The 22397-nt window shown below is 44.4% G+C and overlaps 1 protein-coding gene across 4 annotated transcripts in view; it reads right to left on the bottom strand.

Moving 5' to 3' along the window:
• LOC128699064 (uncharacterized) overlaps positions 1-21911 on the bottom strand; it is a 64985-nt gene extending 43074 nt beyond the window's left edge. The window contains exon 1 of one of the 4 annotated variants that reach the window (XM_070096614.1): positions 21696-21911. The gene's annotated coding sequence lies outside the window, so the exon portion shown is untranslated. Of the gene's footprint in view, positions 1-8739; positions 9539-11302; positions 11372-21695 lie in introns of those variants that run through there. The other 3 variants (XM_070096615.1, XM_070096616.1, XM_070096613.1) reach the window with 3 other exon arrangements.
• Between the last annotated feature and the right edge of the window lie 486 nt (positions 21912-22397).

The following is a 22397-nucleotide window of genomic DNA, read 5'->3' as shown; positions in this document are numbered from 1 at the left end:
TAGCGACCAGCGTAGAGGCGGGAGCCAAGAGCTTCGACTTCGACCCCTGTAACCACATATAGATTAGTACATATAGGTGAGTAAACACAAAAATAAATCCTCACCCGATAGTCAAGAAACTACAGAATATAGTCATAAGCAATGAGACTAGTCCAGGAACTAAGGATAGTCTAAAAGAACTTAACTTAATATTAGAGGATAGAAGAAACAGGAGAGAAATGATAACAATATACAGAATACTCACAGAAGAGAGGGCATAGTTGGAAGTTTAAGGTAGAACACCTAAAGAACAATAAAAAAAGAAGTAAGCCAACACGGGTTTAGAAAGAGAAAATAATTACGAAGCTACTGGATATTTACGACAATGTAACAACGCTAAAATAGAAAAGAGACAGGCAGGTGGACTGCATATCCCTGGACCATATAAACGCAATGCCAAAGACTGACCCACGAAGCGGATAGAGATAACGGATCAGAAACTGCAAGCAATCGCAGAATAACTAATGGGAAGAAGAGTGATGGTTATATACCAGGAGAGGCAGCCATAACAAAGTGTGTCACACAGGGGTCAGTGTTGGGTCCGGTACCATTCATATACCTCAACGTCATGCTGGGAATCGGCTATTACCTTATTTACACTGAAATAATTGTAGTTTACCTCTCCAGGTGAGTCTGGTTTTCCGTTTTGCTTTGTTTTTCATTGCAGTAGGATAGAACATGGTCTACTGACTACTACATTTCAACGTTTAGTAATTTTACTATTTAGTATTTAGGTACACAAGTAACACAACAGTACAATTATCATACATAGTGTAAATTACTTAGGATAACCAAAAACAAAAAGTCAGTGACTATTTCCATTGGGATCCTCGTTATTTCCACTGCTATGTTGGGTCCAGACAAAAAGCCTAATAGCGGTGATTGAAATTTCATTCTGATAATACTTAATGAGATAAATATTTTAAGAAAACTTCTAGTCTGTGCCATATGGCACCTAAAGTCAGTACCTGACCAGCCAGGCTGTGGTTCGTACGTCGGTTTGTGTGCAATCAACAGTAACAGCCTGGTTGATCAGGCCCTGATCCACTACAAGGCTTGGTCACAGACCGGGCCGCGGGGGCGTTGACCCTCAAAATCCCTTTCCAGGTATACCTCTCTCGAGAGGTTCCTTGATGCCGTTGAGGGGATCTTGAGCTAAGACACTGTATCTGTACTCCAATGCCTTGACTCAGGCCTGAATGCCTCTCACCCCCCCCCCCTTCCTTTCCCAAAGAGCTGTATGACCCCTTACCGGTTTAGCGCCCTCCCCCCATGAATGTAATAATAATAATCCAGTCATTCCCCCATAAAAATCCTACTTGATGTGTTTTACAAGAATGTAATAGGCGAGAAGATTACATGTACATGGATTTAAAAAATATATAGTAAAATGCCTCATGAGAGACTGCGAAAGATTGGCTGCGCGATTAGAAATTACATCTTGCTGCTTGTGGCAGGAGGATCGAGCCTTCACCTCCTTGTAGTAAATGATCCACACGGGTTTAGAACTTCATATAATGATCAATGCAGAAATAATAATTCATAAGATACTAATTTGGGAAATAAAAAAATACTAATCAAATAGCAAATTATTGCAATGGATTATGGAAACATGCGAACAATTAATTATTAGAAGATGGGATAATGTCACTAGGGGGGCCCCACAAGGATCAGTGTTGGCCCAACTGATGGTTTTAACCTCCATGAAGGACCTACCAGAAGGAATATATTATTGTACATGTGTTAGGTCATGTAAGTGTCCTACAGTATCTCCTCACGTGTCTCAGACCAGATGGCTAAATCAGTTTTTTCTCATCATACACACACACACACACACACACACACACACACACACACACACACATAGCCAGGAGCTGTGAGTCGACCCCTGCAACCACAACCGGGTACATACATACACACACAAAAAAAAACAGGCCAAGTGTCTGTCAACAAGTGCCTCTGACAACAGGTGATTAACACACACACACACACACACACACACACACACACACACACACACACACACACGTTAATGACCTCTTAAAGGTTACTGAATCATATGTATCATTGCGGATGATACGAAATTAACAGAGACGTCTCAGCAAGAAGAGGTGCCGAGAAGACTTGAACTGGCTAGAAACATAAAGCAACCGGCTAATTGATTTTAGTTTTAAGACATTCAAAGTAATGAAGAGATGAGCAAGACTGGACAGAATACCACCTGACAACGGGCGAGGAGGAAAAGCTGGGAGTAAACATTACACCAAACATGTCACCAGAAGTACATATAAAACACAAGTCCTCAGTGACTTATGGAAAACTGGCCTAAGAGCTCCCCTCAAGTACCTAAACAAAGATTCATTTGTGACGTTATACAAAATGTACGTTAGGCCCATCATGGAGTATGTAGCGCCAGCATGGAGTAAGTAGCGCCATCATGGAGGAAGTAACGCCATCATGAAGTAGCACCATCATGAGGTAGCGCCATCATGAAGTAGCGGCAGCATGCAACTACCTTCTCCCTGATCAAGAACTTAAAACCTGAAGATCTAAACGTTTACAAAGAGACTGATGCCAGAACCGAGATTTTAATTTTAATAATTCATATTAAGCATTAAACCCATGTGGGTCACCCAGCGCAAGACGTGGTGGTGGCTCCAGAACCAAGAGAGACAGACTATGTGAAGAGACTTACGGTACTCAACCTAAGAGCAATAAAAGGGAGGCGGACAAATGAACATGACATACAAAATACTCAAAGGGTTAGGTAAAATGGATAAGGACAGGCTATTTGAGATGCAAGGAAACGGAGCCAGAGGGCATAAATGACGCTACAAAGTACTTTTTAGCTTATGTGTGGCAAGTGGCACGCACTTTATAAAAGAGACGGTTACCTGAAGACGATTCCGGAGTTAAGATAAGATTTGTTCGGATTTTTAACCCGGGGAAGGGTTAGCCACCCAGGATAACCCAAGAAAGTCAGTGTGTCATCGAGGACTCTTATTTCCACTGGGGTCCTTAAATCTCACCCCCCAGGATGTGATCTACACCAGGATTAACACCCGGGGTTGCCCTTCCCCACCTGCCCGGTCCCAGACTAGGCCTCCTGGAGTATACGTGGAGGATATTCCGGGGTATAACGCCCCCACAGCCAGGACCCAGACCAGGCCTCCTGAAATATACCTAGAGGGTATTCCGGGGGTCAACGCCTCCGCGGCCCGGTCCATAACCAGGCTTCTTCTGATGATTCGATTTCGACCTAGCACCAGCATGTAAAGTTACTCTCCATTTCTGTCTTAAAGAATAAGGATAAAATAATTAGTTAAGGGGAAAGGTTTTCTCTTTGGACCGAATGAAGCGACAACGAGTGAAGCAGTCATCAACAGTTCCCTCCATATATTTCCTGAGTCCAGGCGAGGTGCTCGACAGTCATCAACAGACTCCGTGTATTTCCTGAGTCCAGGCGAGGTGCTCGACAGTCATCAACAGACTCCCTCCGTGTATTTCCTGAGCCCAGGCGAGGTGCTCGACAGTCATCAACATACTCCGTGTATTTCCTGAGTCCAGGCGAGGTGCTCGACAGTCATCAACAGACTCCCTCCGTGTATTTCCCGAGTCCAGGCGAGGTGCTCGACAGTCATCAACAGACTCCGTGTATTTCCTGAATCCAGGCGAGGTGCTCGACAGTCATCAACAGACTCCCTCCGTGTATTTCCTGTGTCCAGGCGAGGTGCTCGACAGTCATCAACAGACTCCCTCCGTGTATTTCCCGAGTCCAGGCGAGGTGCTCGACAGTCATCAACAGACTCCGTGTATTTCCTGAATCCAGGCGAGGTGCTCGACAGTCATCAACAGACTCCGTGTATTTCCTGAGTCCAGGCGAGGTGCTCGACAGTCATCAACAGACTCCCTCCGTGTATTTCCTGAGTCCAGGCAAGGTGCTCGACAGTCATCAACAGACTCCCTCCGTGTATTTCCTGTGTTCAGGCGAGGTGCTCGACAGTCATCAACAGACTCCCTCTGTGTATTTCCTGTGTCCAGGCGAGGTGCTCGACAGTCATCAACAGACTCCCTCCCTGTATTTCCTGTATCCAGGCGAGGTGCTCGACAGTCATCAACAGACTCCCTCCGTGTATTTCCTGTGTCCAGGCGAGGTGCTCGACAGTCATCAACAGACTCCCTCCGTGTATTTCCTGTGTCCAGGCGAGGTGCTCGACAGTCATCAATAGACTCCCTCCGTGTATTTCCTGAGTCCAGGCGAGGTGCTCGACAGTCATCAACAGACTCCCTCCGAGTATTTCCTGAGTCCAGGCGAGGTGCTCAACAGTCATCAACAGACTCCCTCCCTGTATTTCCTGAGTCCAGGCGAGGTGCTCGACAGTCATCAACAGACTCCCTCCGTGTATTTCCTGAGTCCAGGCGAGGTGCTGGACAGTCATCAACAGACTCCCTGTATTTCCTGAGTCCAGGCGAGGTGCTCGACAGTCATCAACAGACTCCCTCCCTGTATTTCCTGTGTCCAGGAGAGGTGCTCGACAGTCATCAACAGACTCCCTCCGTGTATTTCCTGTGTCCAGGCGAGGTGCTCGACAGTCATCAACAGACTCCCTCCGTGTCTTTCCTGTGTCCAGGCGAGGTGCTCGACAGTCATCAACAGACTCCCTCCGTGTATTTCCTGAGTCCAGGCGAGGTGCTCGACGGTCATCAACAGACTCCCTCCGTGTATTTCCTGAGTCAAGGCGAGGTGCTCGACAGTCATCAAGACTCCCTCCTTGTATTTCCTGAGTCCAGGCGAGGTGCTCGACAGCCATCAAGACTCCCTTCGTGTATTTCCTGAGTCCAGGCGAGGTGCTCGACAGTCATCAACAGACTCCCTCCGTGTATTTCCTGTGTCCAGGCGAGGTGCTCGACAGTCATCAACAGACTCCCTCCGTTTATTTCCTGTGTCCAGGCGAGGTGCTCGACAGTCATCAACAAACTCCCTCTGTGTATTTCCTATGTCCAGGCGAGGTGCTCGACAGTCATCAACAGACTCCCTCCGTGTATTTCCTGAGTCCAGGCGAGGTGCTCGACAGTCATCAACAGACTCCCTCCGTGTATATCCTGAGTCCAGGCGAGGTGCTCGACAGTCATCAACAGACTCCCTCCCTGTATTTCCTGAGTCCAGGCGAGGTGCTCGACAGTCATCAACAGACTCCCTCCCTGTATTTCCTGAGTCCAGGCGAGGTGCTCGACAGTCATCAACAGACTCCCTCCGTGTATTTCCTGTGTCCAGGCGAGGTGCTCGACAGTCATCAACAAACTCCCTCTGTGTATTTCCTATGTCCAGGCGAAGTGCTCGACAGTCATCAACAGACTCCCTCCGTGTATTTCCTGAGTCCAGGCGAGGTGCTCGACAGTCATCAACAGACTCCCTCCGTGTATATCCTGAGTCCAGGCGAGGTGCTCGACAGTCATCAACAGACTCCCTCCCTGTATTTCCTGAGTCCAGGCGAGGTGCTCGACAGTCATCAACAGACTCCCTCCCTGTATTTCCTGAGTCCAGGCGAGGTGCTCGACAGTCATCAACAGACTCCCTCCGTGTATTTTCTGAGTCCAGGCGAGGTGCTCGACAGTCATCAACAGACTCCCTCCGTGTATTTCCTGAGTCCAAGCGAGGTGCTCGACAGTCATTAACAGACTCCCTCCGTGTATTTCCTGAGTCCAGGCGAGGTGCTCGACAGTCATCAACAGACTCCCTCCGTGTATTTCCTGAGTCCAGGCGAGGTGCTCGACAGTCATCAACAGACTCCCTACGTGTATTTCCTGAGTCCAGGCGAGGTGCTCGACAGTCATCAACAGACTCCCTCCGTGTATTTCCTGTGTCCAGGCGAGGTGCTCGACAGTCATCAACAGACTCCCTCCGTGTATTTCCTATGTCCAGGCGAGGTGCTCGACAGTCATCAACAGACTCCCTCCGTGTATTTCCTGAGTCCAGGCGAGGTGCTCGACAGTCATCAACAGACTCCCTCCGTGTATATCCTGAGTCCAGGCGAGGTGCTCGACAGTCATCAACAGACTCCCTCCCTGTATTTCCTGAGTCCAGGCGAGGTGCTCGACAGTCATCAACAGACTCCCTCCCTGTATTTCCTGAGTCCAGGCGAGGTGCTCGACAGTCATCAACAGACTCCCTCCGTGTATTTTCTGAGTCCAGGCGAGGTGCTCGACAGTCATCAACAGACTCCCTCCGTGTATTTCCTGAGTCCAAGCGAGGTGCTCGACAGTCATTAACAGACTCCCTCCGTGTATTTCCTGAGTCCAGGCGAGGTGCTCGACAGACATCAACAGACTCCCTCCGTGTATTTCCTGAGTCCAGGCGAGGTGTTCGACAGTCATCAACAGACTCCCTACGTGTATTTCCTGAGTCCAGGCGAGGTGCTCGACAGTCATCAACAGACTCCCTCCGTGTATTTCCTGAGTCCAGGCGAGGTGCTCGACAGTCATCAACAGACTCCCTCCGTGTATTTCCTGTGTCCAGGCGAGGTGCTCGACAGTCATCAACAGACTCCCTCCGTGTATTTCCTGTGTCCAGGCGAGGTGCTCGACAGTCATCAACAGACTCCCTCCGTGTATTTCCTGTGTCCAGGCGAGGTGCTCGACAGTCATCAACAGACTCCCTCCGTGTATTTCCTGTGTCCAGGCGAGGTGCTCGACAGTCATCAACAGACTCCCTCTGTGTATTTCCTGAGTCCAGGCGAGGTGCTCGACAGTCATCAACAGACTCCCTCCGTGTATTTCCTGAGTCCAGGCGAGGTGCTCGACAGTCATCAACAGACTCCCTCCGTGTATTTCCTGAGTCCAGGCGAGGTGCTCGACAATCATCAACAGACTCCCTCCGTGTATTTCCTGTGTCCAGGCAAGGTGCTCGACAGTCATCAATAGACTCCCTCCGTGTATTTCTTGAGTCCAGGCGAGGTGCTCGACAGTCATCAACAGACTCCCTCCGTGTATTTCCTGTGTCCAGGCAAGGTGCTCGACAGTCATCAACAGACTCCCTCCGTGTATTTCCTGAGTCCAGGCGAGGTGCTCGACAGTCATCAACAGACTCCCTCCGTGTATTTCCTGAGTCCAGGCGAGGTGCTCGACAGTCATCAACAGACTCCCTCCGTGTATTTCCTGTGTCCAGGCGAGGTGCTCGACAGTCATCAACAGACTCCCTCCGTGTATTTCCTGTGTCCAGGCGAGGTGCTCGACAGTCATCAACAGACTCCCTCCGTGTATTTCCTGTGTCCAGGCGAGGTGCTCGACAGTCATCAACAGACTCCCTCCGTGTATTTCCTGTGTCCAGGCGAGGTGCTCGACAGTCATCAACAGACTCCCTCCGTGTATTTCCTGAGTCCAGGCGAGGTGCTCGACAGTCATCAACAGACTCCCTCCGTGTATTTCCTGTGTCCAGGCGAGGTGCTCGACAGTCATCAACAGACTCCCTCCGTGTATTTCCTGTGTCCAGGCGAGGTGCTCGACAGTCATCAACAGACTCCCTCCGTGTATTTCCTGTGTCCAGGCGAGGTGCTCGACAGTCATCAACAGACTCCCTCCGTGTATTGCCTGTGTCCAGGCGAGGTGCTCGACAGTCACATTTACACAACCACTGTATTATAAGTTTCTTCAACATGAGGCAAAATATAGCTGAGGAGAAACTGAATTTTTTGTGCGATGGATCAATATAGAATGAACTAATCGTTACTAAAATCAACGATTTTTATCAGTGAATAAACAGTTTGTTATCAAATTCAATTATTATTATCCATAAGTGAACAGATTTTTATCAAAGTCAACTATTATTATCAACGAATGAACATTTTTTTTATCAAAATCAACGATTATTATCAATGAGTGAACAGATTTTTTTTTATCAAAATCAATTATTATTATCAGTGAATGAACATCTCTTTGTTAAATCATAACAATACTCCCTCAGGCCAAGAAAGGTACACAAAGGTCGTAAGGGTAAACATCACGATAATTTTACTGTCTTGGAGTTAATTTCTTTAACGTTTAAAGTTTTTTATGTTATTATCTTAGAAAACAGTCTTGTAAAAATCTATGACTTATAATGCCGTTGGCTTATGGAAGTGCCTAATATTCTTTTATATGTTTAGCCATTTTTTTCCAACTGACATCACTAGTAATGTCAATATGACACTCACCTATCAACTGACACCACTAATAACATCAATATGACATTCACTCATCAACTGGCACCGCTAATAACACATAACTAAACTTTAAGTTGTTGTCCGATCAAGAATTTTTATCAGTGGCTACTTCTAAGAGTGCATCTCTAAGCAATATATACATCAACAGTGGCACAACTGCAGTGACGGATTCATCAAGGACTGGTCGACACAGTGCCTTCCATCACAACTCTGTCATGGAGGACAGGTCGACACAGCCTGCCCTCCCCACTCTACCATCGAGGACAGGTCGACACACTGCCTGCCCTTCTCACTCTACCATCGAGGATGCCCTCTCCACTCTACCATTGAGGATGCCCTCTCCACTCTACCATTAAGGACAGGTCGACACACTGCCTGCCCTCCCCACTCTACCATCGAGGATAGGTCGACATACTGCCTGTCGTCTCAACTCTACCACCGAGAGCAGGTCGACAGACTGCCTGTCCTCCCCACTCAACAGCACCAGGTATATATAACTTACCTTTTCTTGCCCTTCTCAAATGATATGAAATGTGTATCTCCAGTAGTCTGTCCTCGTGACTGGTGTCACCTGCACCTCACTGCTCATAACATCTTCACCTTATTTCCTTTCTGAAGTATCAGCAAGGTCACTCAAGCTGGCACTCTCACAGCTTCAACAGCCTGATGCATGGATTTACTGCCGTAAAAAATGTCATTCTAAGACTCACTCGTTTATGATCTTTAAAAAATAGTTTTTTTTAAGATTATTTAATCTGTTGGAGATGATTGTGTATCACTATCACAGATACGTTACTGGCCGATGAGTTCATCGCTCGCGTCAGTTATTTGTTTTATGCTCTTCTATATAAGGAAATAACATTGTTCTGCGAGTATATTCCCCTGACGAAGTGTAAAAGATTTTCTTTTAATTATTGACTTTTGGGGAGGGGTTATTAACCCATGATCGTCCAGAAAAGGTAAGGATGCGACTAACAACGGCCGATTAACTCCGATTAACTCCCTGATGCCTATTTACTGCTATGTGAACTGTGACGCCAGGCGTAAGGACACTTGCCCGTACGTCTCCCTTCCCCTGTGTATCGATCCCGAGTCCTTTCTGTTGTGAGGCGAACGTTCTGCCACTGAGCTATGAGAGTGGTTTCCGTGGAGGCAGTTGCACTAGTGAGAGGAGAGTACGTCTGTGGGAGTGAGAGAGTTCCGGGAGTGTGGGCGGAGAGTCGCTGAGAGCCAGTATAACGACCACCAACCGAAGCTCCTCTGCCCACCAGCTGGTCGCACGCCCACCACCCTAACACTCCACCGCCTTCTTTATACATTTGCTTACGCTTTTAACATACAAAAATATACAGGCGGTGCGAGAAACGTAAATTAAACTTTTGGTCAAACATTGGGTATCCCTTGAAAGAAGAGACGTAAAGAATTTCTAGTTTTTTTTTTTATCCACTAAGTTATCCATGTAACTTGATAACACTTCTGAACGGCTTCAAACTTTCAGTGCTGGTGTACATTGCTAAGAAGAAGGTTTGGATTTTTACTGGGCTGTGTAAATTCAAACTTGGTAATTTTATGACAATGTTGTGATATCTATTGCCGAGCGAAAACAAAAATGCCTCTTCTGCTCGACGTCAAACTTTCATTGTTGGGTATCTTACTGGAAAGAAAGTTCGGATTATTGAATTGTGTAGGTGTCCATTTTGTAATCTATTTTAAAACTTATGTGGTATATTTTCCGGGCGAAAACCTGAACGACTCCAAACTTTCAAAGATGATGTATGAAACACAAAATAATATTCAGTATAATTATAGGCTTTAAAAATTTTAGGCTTTTAAAAATAAAGTTCGAATTACCGATTTCTCAGCGGTAACTAAAAAAAAAATCTTTATTATAGGCCTTAAGTTTTCAGTGTTTACAATTGTTGCAATTGTTGTATCATGCTGAAAAAATAAATGAACATCATTTAGTCTAATTATAAATCACAGAAATTGTAATACAATTTCCCCTAGCACTTTAGGAGGTATTTTTTGTCTATCTTTTAGTATATCAGAAAACTGAACTTATTTGAGCTTCTAAATGTATTTTTAAATGTTATGTTCTTGCAGAGTTTAACACGTCTTGCGTTGGAGAGCAAGTGCCACGACCTTCATAACTCTCAGTTTACTGGTTCCCAGGGTCGTGCAGAAGTCACAGCCTCCCTGCATTGAGTCTCGTACTCAAGGTAGCAACGAAAATAAATCTAAAAACTCTACGGATACGGCAAGCCTAGTTTCCTCTGATTGATCGTATAAGATTTATTCGGATTTTTAATCCGGAGGGTTAGCCACTCAAGAAAGTCGGTGCGTCACAGATGACTACCTGTCTCATTTCCATTGGGGTCCTTTAATCTTGTCGTCCAAGATGCGACTAACACCCAGGTACTTACTGCTAGGTGAAAAGGGAGAACAGGTTTAAGGAAACCTCCCCAATGTTACCACCCATGCCGGGGATTGAACCACGGACACTCAGCGTGTGAGGCGAGTGCGGTGCCAACAGAACCAACCGAGTGTTGGACTGGATGGAGTTCCAGTTCCCATGCTTCTTAACGGTGCTGATATCAAACTCTTGCGCCTCTTGGCTGTGTTGGTCAATTGTTCCTGCGCCTTTGAGGATGTTAAGCTGCAGGCACCATACCTCTTGAGAGTGTTGAACCCATCGATTGTGTTAATCTCCAGCTCCTTGACCTCCTGGGAGGGTTGAATTATGGCCGCAGCTCCTCTTGTCTCTCGAGGGTTTTGAGGTACATACAGATGACTGGTGGCTCAACTGCACCACCTTCCCCTCACTACTGAAAACCATAGAAAAGAAACTCAAACCTTTGAGTTTCTTTTCCGTAAAACGTGTTGCCTCAATTCACCTAGCAGGAGGAAGGCTTCTGGGTGTTAGCCGGCTGTAATGGGATGCGTCCAAGGAAAGAAGATCAAAGAATAGAGGAAATAAACCATACGGATTGGCTTTCTTAGAGTTATCCTCGGTTAACTTGCACGGGTTGAGGTTCAGTGGACTAGGGTTGTAATACCGGCGATACCTCTCTTGTAACGCACTGCGACCACAGCGCATCTTGTGAGATAGGTCACTGATCCTGTTACTCCAGGGACAAGACTGATGCGAGTGTGTGCGTTATCAAGATGCGCGTACACACGTATACTTGTTTGTATTTTACTCGTCGATTTGTTTGCGGAGGTCGAGACTCAGCTCCTGCCCCCGCCTCCAACTGTGTGTGTCCTCTCCTAATTGTGGTTGCAGGAGTGGAGACTTAGCTCCTGGCCCCGCCTCTTCGCTGGTCGCTACTATGATCAGTGCGCGCGTGTGTGTGTAGGGGTTAGGGTACACGGGGGTGAGGAAGGGACGTGGGCGTCTAAACGATGCCCACGTGTTAATTATACGGGTCCGCCCACCCGCCTCGTGTTAATTATACGGGTCCGCCCACCCACCACTTGTTAATTATACGGGTCCACCCACCCGCCACGTGTTAATTGTATAAGTCCGCCCAACCACCACTTGTTAATTATGTGTCCACTAACCCACCACATTCACCCATTACCACAGCCTATTCTCATAGGGGTAAAATTCTAAAAAAAATGTAGGCTGAGTAATGAGATTTAAAGCCTATTGACTACAATAGGGTCATTAAGGCTGTTCGTAACCTATTCACCACCAGACAAGAATGCTCTAATCCCTAAAATAGGGATTACATTCTCAGCATGTATACGCTGAGATATACACCTCTTGGTGTACATATCCGGTAAACTTTCGAAATTATTTAATTTGCATAAACAGTAAGTAAGTTTGGGATATGTTAAAATAAATTAAGTAACCTAAATTAACCCATTGTGGTGGCTAGCATAGGTCGTTCAAAAATAAGACGCCCGAAAAAGCGTGTCAAAATGAACAATGTAGGTTGAGGACTGGTGTCTTAATTGACGGCTGCATCAGTAGTTTTGTCGAGCTGCAGCTGGTCTCTGACGAGCAGGCCAGCCAGCCTAGCCAGTGTTTACTTCCACACATAATAATTATAATAATCAAGGGGGAAGCGCTAAACCCGGAGGATTATACAGCGCCTGGGGGGGGATGTGGAAGGCATTCAGGCTTAATTCGGGGAACTGGAGCACAGATCCAATTCCCTAAATCAAGAGCCCCTCACCAACATCAAGGAACCTTCCTTGAGGGGTACTTCCACACAGGAATGCTTTAGAAGACGATTAACCCAGCCAAATGGGTGATAACAACGACCAACCCATTCCCCACCAGTGATACTCGTGCAAATGTTAACGTTTTGTGGGGCTGATTAGCCGCCGCGTTGCCAGACGTGTCGCGGCCGCTTTGCTTTGCTTTCTTTTTTTGTTTAGATTAGGTAAGGTTTGTAAGGAAACAGGACAAGTGCTTCCTGACCTTCAGCTGGAGCGTTTAGTCATCTGACCGAGGCCTTTCCCTGGCTAACCGGTCAACCCCTTTAAAAATATACATATATAAAATGAAAATTTATGTTTCTTTTTAGTGAGAAGCTGGCGATTAAATATTTTTTTTGTAGGTATAGCCTAACCCAACTTCAAATAATAAAAAATAAAGTTTTAAATTTACAGGAGAGTTATCTTATCTTTGATAAAGTTATCTTTCAGTGAGGTAACTCAGTGCTGCTGCTGCCGCTGCCGCTGCCGTTGCCGCTGCTGCTGCTGCTGCCGTCGCCGCTGCTGCTGCTGCCGCTGCCGTCACCGCTGCTGCTGCCGCTGCCGTCGCCGCCGCCGCCGCCGCCGCCGCCGCCGCCGCCGCCGCCGCCGCCGCTGCCGCTGCCGCTGCCGCTGCTGCTGCCGCTGCCGCTGCTGCTGCCGCTGCCGCCGCTGCTGCTGCCGCTGCCGCCGCTGCTGCTGCTGCTGCTGCCGCTGCCGCCGCTGCCGCTGCCGCCGCTGCCGCCGCCGCTGCTGCTGCTGCTGCTGCTGCTGCTGCTGCTGCTGCTGCTGCCGCTGCTGCCGCTGCTGCTGCTGCTGCTGCTGCTGCTGCTGCTGCCGCTGCTGCCGCTGCTGCCGCTGCTGCCGCTGCTGCCGCTGCTGCTGCTGCTGCTGCTGCTGCTGCTGCCGCTGCTGCTGCTGCCGCTGCTGCTGCCGCTGCTGCCGCCGCTGCTGCCGCTGCTGCCGCCGCCGCCGCCGCCGCCGCCGCCGCCGCCGCCGCCGCCGCCGCCGCCGCCGCCGCTGCTGCTGCTACTGCTGCTGGCTAATGTTAGGTATGCACTACTCATTCAAATATTGTCTCAGGTTTAAGTTCAACCCATTTTTAGTTACTAAAAGTATTAGCTTTGGTACTCTAATTGGGAGCTTTTTCCACTAATCTAAAGCTCTAATGACTGACCAGTGCTGTCCTATATCCTTTCGAAATCTGAATTTTCTAAAATGAATCCATTGTTTTGAGTTTAACCTTGGTTAGATATTTTAGAACCTTATAGACTCTTTATATGAATATTTTTCATTTGTACATAATTTAACCGAGGCATTACCAATAATGTACAGAGTTGTAGTATAACCTTGGCATTTCTGATATTTATATTTCTTGATAAGAAGCCAAACAGCTTATTGGTTTTTTTACGAACATGTATATGCACTGCTACCCTGGCCTCACATATCAGTTAACGTGAAGTCCCAAGTCATTTTTGTATCCGGTTTGATTAGTTCATATGTGATATAACTATTTTCTATCTGTTATATTAATGCCTTGTATTTGTCTATATTGAACTGCATCTCACACTTGAACGACTAGAACATTAACTTATCAACATTTTCCTAAAGTTTCTAGTGTTCTAGATTTTTGTTGTTCTTTGCTGACCTAACTTTGTGTCGTCAGCGATTTTTTTTTTTTTTTTACGTTATGTAGGTCGTTATGTGGGGCCCAACATTGGTTCCTATGGCACACCACTTGTGATTGTTCCACATTCAGTGTTTCCCTATTTACGTAAGCGCCATGTTTATCAGCCAGTCATGCCTTGATCTCTAAGACAAGTTCTCCTCACCGGTCTCTTGTGAGGATCTCTGAAGAAACTCAGCAGTGTGCAAAGGAACTCAGTCTGAAGACCGTTCCCTCAGTGCTGATCTTTATCAAGTCATGATGACTTGATGAAGATGAATATGGAGCTAAAAGTCGCCAGAATGAAGACTTGCCTTTTTACCTTGACAACGAATAAGAAATTACTTTTTCCTTTTAGCTAGTCTTGAATTTTATGAATAACATCGACAAATATCTTTTATATATATATATATATATATATATATATATATATATATATATATATATATATATATATATATATATATATATATATATATATATATAGCAAATAATATTGTTGCAGAAATAACACCAGGAGGCAGCTCTGATGAAAACTCACACTCACACGAGCTTTTAAATCTCTGCACAAAATTCAATTTAAACCAGCAAATAATAGAGCCTACAAGACTGGAGAATACACTAGACCTCATCTTCACTAACAATGATGACCTGATAAGAAATGTCACCATATCAAAAACAATATACTCAGATCACAACATAATTGAGGTTCAGACATGTATGCATGGAGCCCCAGACCGACAAAATGAGACTAGTCATGAGGGAGCATTCACCAAATTCAACTTCAATAACAAAAACATAAAGTGGGACCAAGTAAACCAAGTCCTAACCGATATAAGCTGGGAAGATATACTAAGCAACACAGACCCAAACTTATGCCTAGAACAGATTAACTCGGTGGCACTCGATGTATGCACAAGGCTTATTCCTCTAAGAAAAAGGAGGAGTAGATGTAAAATAGAAAGAGACAGGCGCTCCCTTTACAGGCGACGGAAAAGAATAACAGAGCGGCTAAAAGAGGTCAATATATCTGAAATGCGCAGGGAGACACTGGTCAGAGAAATAGCAAGCATCGAACTTAAGCTAAAAGAATCCTTTAGGAGTCAGGAATCGCGGGAAGAACTAAAAGCCATAAATGAAATCGAAAGAAACCCAAAGTATTTCTTCTCCTATGCCAAATCAAAATCGAGAACAACGTCCAGTATTGGGCCCCTACTTAAACAAGATGGGTCCTACACAGATGACAGCAAGGAAATGAGTGAGCTACTCAAGTCCCAATATGACTCAGTTTTTAGCAAGCCGCTAACCAGACTGAGAGTCGAAGACCAAAATGAATTTTTTATGAGAGAGCCACAAAATTTGACTAACACAAGCCTATCCGATGTTATCCTGACGCCAAATGACTTCGAACAGGCGATAAATGACATGCCCATGCACTCTGCCCCAGGGCCAGACTCATGGAACTCTGTGTTCATCAAGAACTGCAAGAAGCCCCTATCACGAGCCTTTTCCATCCTATGGAGAGGGAGCATGGACACGGGGGTCGTCCCTCAGTTACTAAAAACAACAGACATAGCCCCACTCCACAAAGGGGGCAGTAAAGCAACAGCAAAGAACTACAGACCAATAGCACTAACATCCCATATCATAAAAATCTTTGAAAGGGTCCTAAGAAGCAAGATCACCACCCATCTAGAAACCCATCAGTTACACAACCCAGGGCAACATGGGTTTAGAACAGGTCGCTCCTGTCTGTCTCAACTACTGGATCACTACGACAAGGTCCTAAATGCACTAGAAGACAAAAAGAATGCAGATGTAATATATACAGACTTTGCAAAAGCCTTCGACAAGTGTGACCATGGCGTAATAGCGCACAAAATGCGCGCTAAAGGAATAACAGGAAAAGTCGGTCGATGGATCTATAATTTCCTCACTAACAGAACACAGAGAGTAGTCGTCAACAGAGTAAAGTCCGAGGCAGCTACGGTGACAAGCTCTGTCCCACAAGGCACAGTACTAGCTCCCATCTTGTTCCTCATCCTCATATCCGACATAGACAAGGATGTCAGCCACAGCACCGTGTCTTCCTTTGCAGATGACACCCGAATCTGCATGACAGTGTCTTCCATTGCAGACACTGCAAGGCTCCAGGCGGACATCAACCAAATCTTTCAGTGGGCTGCAGAAAACAATATGAAGTTCAACGATGAGAAATTTCAATTACTCAGATATGGTAAACATGAGGAAATTAAATCTTCATCAGAGTACAAAACAAATTCTGGCCACAAAATAGAGCGAAACACCAACGTCAAAGACCTAGGAGTGATTATGTCGGAGGATCTCACCTTCAAGGACCATAACATTGTATCAATCGCATCTGCTAGAAAAATGACAGGATGGATAATGAGAACCTTCAAAACTAGGGAGGCCAAGCCCATGATGACACTCTTCAGGTCACTTGTTCTATCTAGGCTGGAATATTGCTGCACTCTAACAGCACCTTTCAAGGCAGGTGAAATTGCCGACCTAGAAAATGTACAGAGAACTTTCACGGCGCGCATAACGGAGATAAAACACCTCAATTACTGGGAGCGCTTGAGGTTTCTAAACCTGTATTCCCTGGAACGCAGGAGGGAGAGATACATGATTATATACACCTGGAAAATCCTAGAGGGACTAGTACCAAACTTGCACACGAAAATCACTCACTACGAAAGCAAAAGACTTGGCAGACGATGCACCATCCCCCCAATGAAAAGCAGGGGTGTCACTAGCACGTTAAGAGACCATACAATAAGTGTCAGGGGCCCGAGACTGTTCAACTGCCTCCCAGCACACATAAGGGGGATTACCAACAGACCCCTGGCAGTCTTCAAGCTGGCACTGGACAAGCACCTAAAGACAGTTCCTGATCAGCCGGGCTGTGGCTCGTACGTTGGTTTGCGTGCAGCCAGCAGCAACAGCCTGGTTGATCAGGCGCTGATCCACCAGGAGGCCTGGTCACAGACCGGGCCGCGGGGGCGTTGACCCCCGAAACTCTCTCCAGGTAAACTCCAGGTATATATATATATACATACATATATATATATATATATATATATATATATATATATATATATATATATATATATATATATATATATATATATATATATATATATTTTATTTTATTATCACACCGGCCGATTCCCACCAAGGCAGGGTGGCCCGAAAAAGAAAAACTTTCACCATCATTCACTCCATCACTGTCTTGCCAGAAGGGTGCTTTACACTACAGTTTTTAAACTGCAACATTAACACCCCTCCTTCAGAGTGCAGGCACTGTACTTCCCATCTCCAGGACTCAAGTCCGGCCTGCCGGTTTGTAGGTAGTAGGTTGGTAGACAGCAACCACCCAGGGAAGTACTACCGTCCTGCCAGATGACTGTGAAACAGAAACCTGTAACTGTTTTGCATGATGGTAGGATTGCTGGTTTCTTTTTCTGTCTCATAAACACGCTAGATAACAGGGATATCTTGCTACTCCTACTTACACTTTGGTCACACTTCACAGACACGCACATGCATATATATATACATACATCTAGGTTTTTCTCCTTTTTCTAAATAGCTCTTGTTCTTCTTTATTTCTTCTATTGTCCATGGGGAAGTGGAAAAGAATCTTTCCTCCGAAGGCCGTGCGTGTCGTATGAGGCGACTAAAATGCCGGGAGCAATGGGCTAGTAACCCCTTCTCCTGTAGACATTTACAAAAAAAAGAGAAGAAAAACTTTATATATATATATATATATATATATATATATATATATATATATATATATATATATATATATATATATATATATATATATATATATATATATATATATATATATATATATATATATATATGCTGAATATGTAAAACTGGTCAATTAACAAGAACTCATTTAAAATTAAGTCCTTACTGAAATTTTCTCTTATACGTTTAAAGATATATTTTTTCATTAATGTTAATGTAAAAATTTTTAATTTTGCACCAAAAGAATCTTAGAAAACTTACCTAACCTTATTATAACAAGAGCAATTTATTTTAGCCTAACCCAACTTAATATATTTCAGATTTGTTTTCAATAATTTAATACTAAACAAACCCAGTGAAATATATTTTTTTTCGTTAGGTTCAGAATTATTTTGGTGAAATTATTGCATACACAAATTTTCACTTGTCCTATATGGCAAGATGAGCGTTGCTATTTAAGCCAAGATGGCAAGTTCTGCCTATTCGGCACGACATTATATATATATATTCTTTCTTTCAACGTACCAGCCGTATCCCACTGAGGTGGGGTGGCCCAAAAGAAAAAACTGAAGTTTCTCCTTTTAAATTTAGTAATATATACAGGAGAAGGGGTTACTAGCCCCTTGCTCCCGGCATTTTAGTCGCCTCTTACAACACGCATGGCTTACAGAGGAAGAATTCTGTTCCACTTCCCCATGGAGATAAGAGGAAATAAACAAGAACAAGAATTAGAAAGAAAATAGAAGAAAACCCAGAGGGGTGTGTATATATATGCTTGTACATGTATGTTTAGTGTGACCTAAGTGTAAGTAGAAGTAGCAAGACTTACCTGTAATCTTGCATATTTATGAGACAGACAAAAGACACCAGCAATCCTACCATCATGTAAAACAATTACAGGCTTTCGTTTTACACTCACTTGGCAGGACGGTAGTACCTCCCTGGGCGGTTGCTGTCTACCAACCTACTACCTAGGATATATATATATATATATATATATATATATATATATATATATATATATATATATATATATATATATATATATATATATATATGATAGATATACATGACATTGGTACACAAGATATATCTCCGTCCTTTAATTATATCATATCCCTTTATCGTACTATAAATTATTAATCCAGCTTCCAAGATGAATGTTTAATACTGTATAGCACGGACACCTATGTAAACACTTTACTTCATGTGGGAGGAGGATCAAGCACTCTTACCAATGATCTAAACGAGCATATACAGGATCAAGATAAGATAATGTCAACAGTCACAGGACTAAAAAAAAAAAAAAATTCTTGATGCACATACGATGAGCGAGTGAGACTGTCTTGCTTCATAGCCAGCACTTGCCGACTACCCTTATTAGTCAATGGTAGTTTTTCCATCCAATTATTATAACCAAAAAGAAGCGCTAAACCACAAGGGCTATGCAGTGCTGCGTTTTTCTTTGCAACACTGCAAAAATCTCTCGTAACATTACAAAACTGATGTATTTTATCGATGTTAAACTATATTAACCAATGAAGGAGTACAAATATAAAAGTAAAGATAAGCAAATGGCGAAGATAAGAGCAGAAGAAAAAGGAATGTCAAAGAGATAGTGAAGATAAGAAAAAAGGAAGAGTAGATAATGCCAAGACGCTAAAGCATAGTAAATGAAGAAAAGAGAAGATAAAAGAGGAGACTGTCAAGGAGAAGCTAGGAGAAAATGTCAAGGAGGATGGGAGTGTGAGATGCAGCAGGGTCGACCATTGTGGTGTCAGCAGCAGGGTCGTGCATTGTGGTGTCAGCGGCCACTAGGACACATCACAGGTTTTATTGCATCATAACACTGGTGCTTCATCCTGGCTACATTGACAGTGATGCTTCGCCTCGAGCTTACACTACACTGAAGTAACCTGTCTACTCTGGTCTACACTACACCGTCTACAGTCAACACTACTGTCTACACTACACTGTCAACACTACACTGTCTACACTACACTGTCAACACTACAGTCTACACTACACTGTCAACACTACACTGTCTACACTACACTGTCAACACTACACTGCCTACACTACACTGTCAACACTACACTGTCTACATTACACCGTCTACAATGGTTATTGATATCAATGACTCGCCTTAAGTTCATAGTACACCGTCAATTAACACGTTGCTACCGTTAGTGTATTCTTACCACGTACTAAAGAGTGAATCAATGACCCTGAGAGAGATGACTACGGGAGACATCATAACAATATATGTACAATATATTCAGAAATGGAATAAGACACAGATAGGGAAAATCCGCACAAAGACTCCTTGAAATACGACATAAATGGAAACTGAAGTCCTTTTTCAGGTTTAGGATAGCATGAAAGTGAAACGAACTGAACGCAGAACTTGTGTACACTAACTCCAAATGGAGTTTTGTGAGAGCAAAATGAGCACGGTCGTTCGATGAAGCATAAGTGGGGCCAGGAGCCAGGATTCAACCCTCAAAAATAACTATGTGAGCGGGCGTACGCGCACACACACATACACACACACCAGTGAGAAGGCGGAGCCAGGAGCTATGAATCGACCCCTGCAGCCACAATTAGGTGAGTACACACACACAGTAGTTGAGTGGACTTCTGTGTTCAAAGAGGAAGATGACTATGAAATAACTTTTACATGGTGCCTCTTGGATCCTCTTCCATTGGATGCGACCCGCAACATCCGACTAGGTACCTATTTATTATCAGGTGAGCAGTGACAACACGTGTAACGAGACTAACCCCCAGTTACCTTCTTACTGCTAGGTGAACAGGGGCAACAAGGGTGAGGAAATATGTTCAACGTTGTCTGTTGTCTGAGAGGTGTGTATCCCAGATTCCTAGTGAACAGTATACAGCGGTGTATCTCAGTGTATGTACACCGAGAGGTTGTATATCTAAGTGTATATACAAATAAGTGTGCATATGCACTAAGGGATTCGCATCTGTCAGAGGTATCTCTTGACATATATACACCGAGAGGTGTGCATTTCTAAGTGTATATACACCACGAACTAATATTTTGCCAGTTCCAGATCAACAAATGAACCCAGCCGCTGTCTCTCTCGTAACCTTTGCTGCAAAAACAAGTAGCTACTTTCCCCTACATAGGCTCTACACACACACACACTCTTTATTGTAGACGTCTACAATAAAGATATCCAGATGTTGCACATGTGTCTTAACTTTCATATTGTCGGTATTTTATACCTTTCTTGCACACACACACACACACACACACACACACACACAGCAGGGAGAGAGAGGACCCAGTAGCAATCAGTGAAAAGACGGGGCCAGGAGCTGAGTCTCGACCCCTTCAACCGCAAATAGCTGAGTACACACACATACAACTACTAGCTATTCCCCAATAGGCTACAGATACATAGCACAAGTCGCCAATTTCCCTTACATAAGTCCAGGCAAAAACAAGTAGCTACTTCCACATAGGCTAGACCCACAAATAAAACAAGTAGCTACTTACCTCCACATAGGCTAGACCCACAAATAAAACAAGTAGCTACTTAACTCCACATAGGCTAGACCCACAAATAAAACAAGTAGCTACTTACCTCCACACAGACACAAAACAACTACTTACCCCTACCTGGGCAAGACACACAAAACAAGTAGCTACTCACCCCTACATAGGCAACAGATATATAAAACAAGTAGCTACTTACGTTTACATATGCAACAGACACAAATAAATAGCTACTTACCCTACATAGGCAACAGAAACATAAAAACAAATAACTACTTACCCCTACATAGTGGTTACATCCTCGTGTCAGACCCAAGGATTCTAAATCACTGTCTCAGTCTTTATTTAATAGATGAAGCGACTTAGCGATGCTCTAGATTATCCCACAAGCTTTATTAGGACGCAATTGACGTACATAGACATGTAGCCAAGGTTTTACTGCAATAATATATATGTTTTAGAGGGTGAAAGGAAGCATCACAGTGTGGTGGCACAACACTTGTCAGCAAACTTTTTTTATTTATATATATATATATGTAAAGACATATTAGGAAAAACATCGTACGGTGTAAAAATTTCTAGAATGTCAATTATGGTTTTTCGCATTAGGAGAAATATTTTGTGCTGGATTTGATTTTTAACTAAATAAAGGCAAATGTATATATTATTGTATCTGTTGTCAGGGAATCAGCTTCTTTAGTTTTATCGTGCGCCGCCAGCAGCTGAATTTAGTACAGATGAGGAAAACAGTTTGTGTGAAGTTACTAAACTTATTCACTAAGCTATTGTTGCATTTATGGGGAAGCACTAAACCCGTGAGGGGTCATTCCTTGGGAATGGAAGGTAATCTGATTTGATCCAAGAAATGGAGAATTAGCTTAAATGTCTTAGACGAAGAGACCTTCACCGTCATGCAGGACCCTTCCCCTCAGAGGGACGTCATTGTCTAACTTTTGATAGCACAAGAATGAATATTTAACTT

Source organism: Cherax quadricarinatus, chromosome 54 (genome assembly GCF_038502225.1).
Source record: "Cherax quadricarinatus isolate ZL_2023a chromosome 54, ASM3850222v1, whole genome shotgun sequence".
NCBI lineage: Eukaryota > Metazoa > Arthropoda > Malacostraca > Decapoda > Parastacidae > Cherax > Cherax quadricarinatus.
Note: the sequence above shows the minus strand (reverse complement) of the source record. Positions and strands in the feature narration are given on the sequence as shown.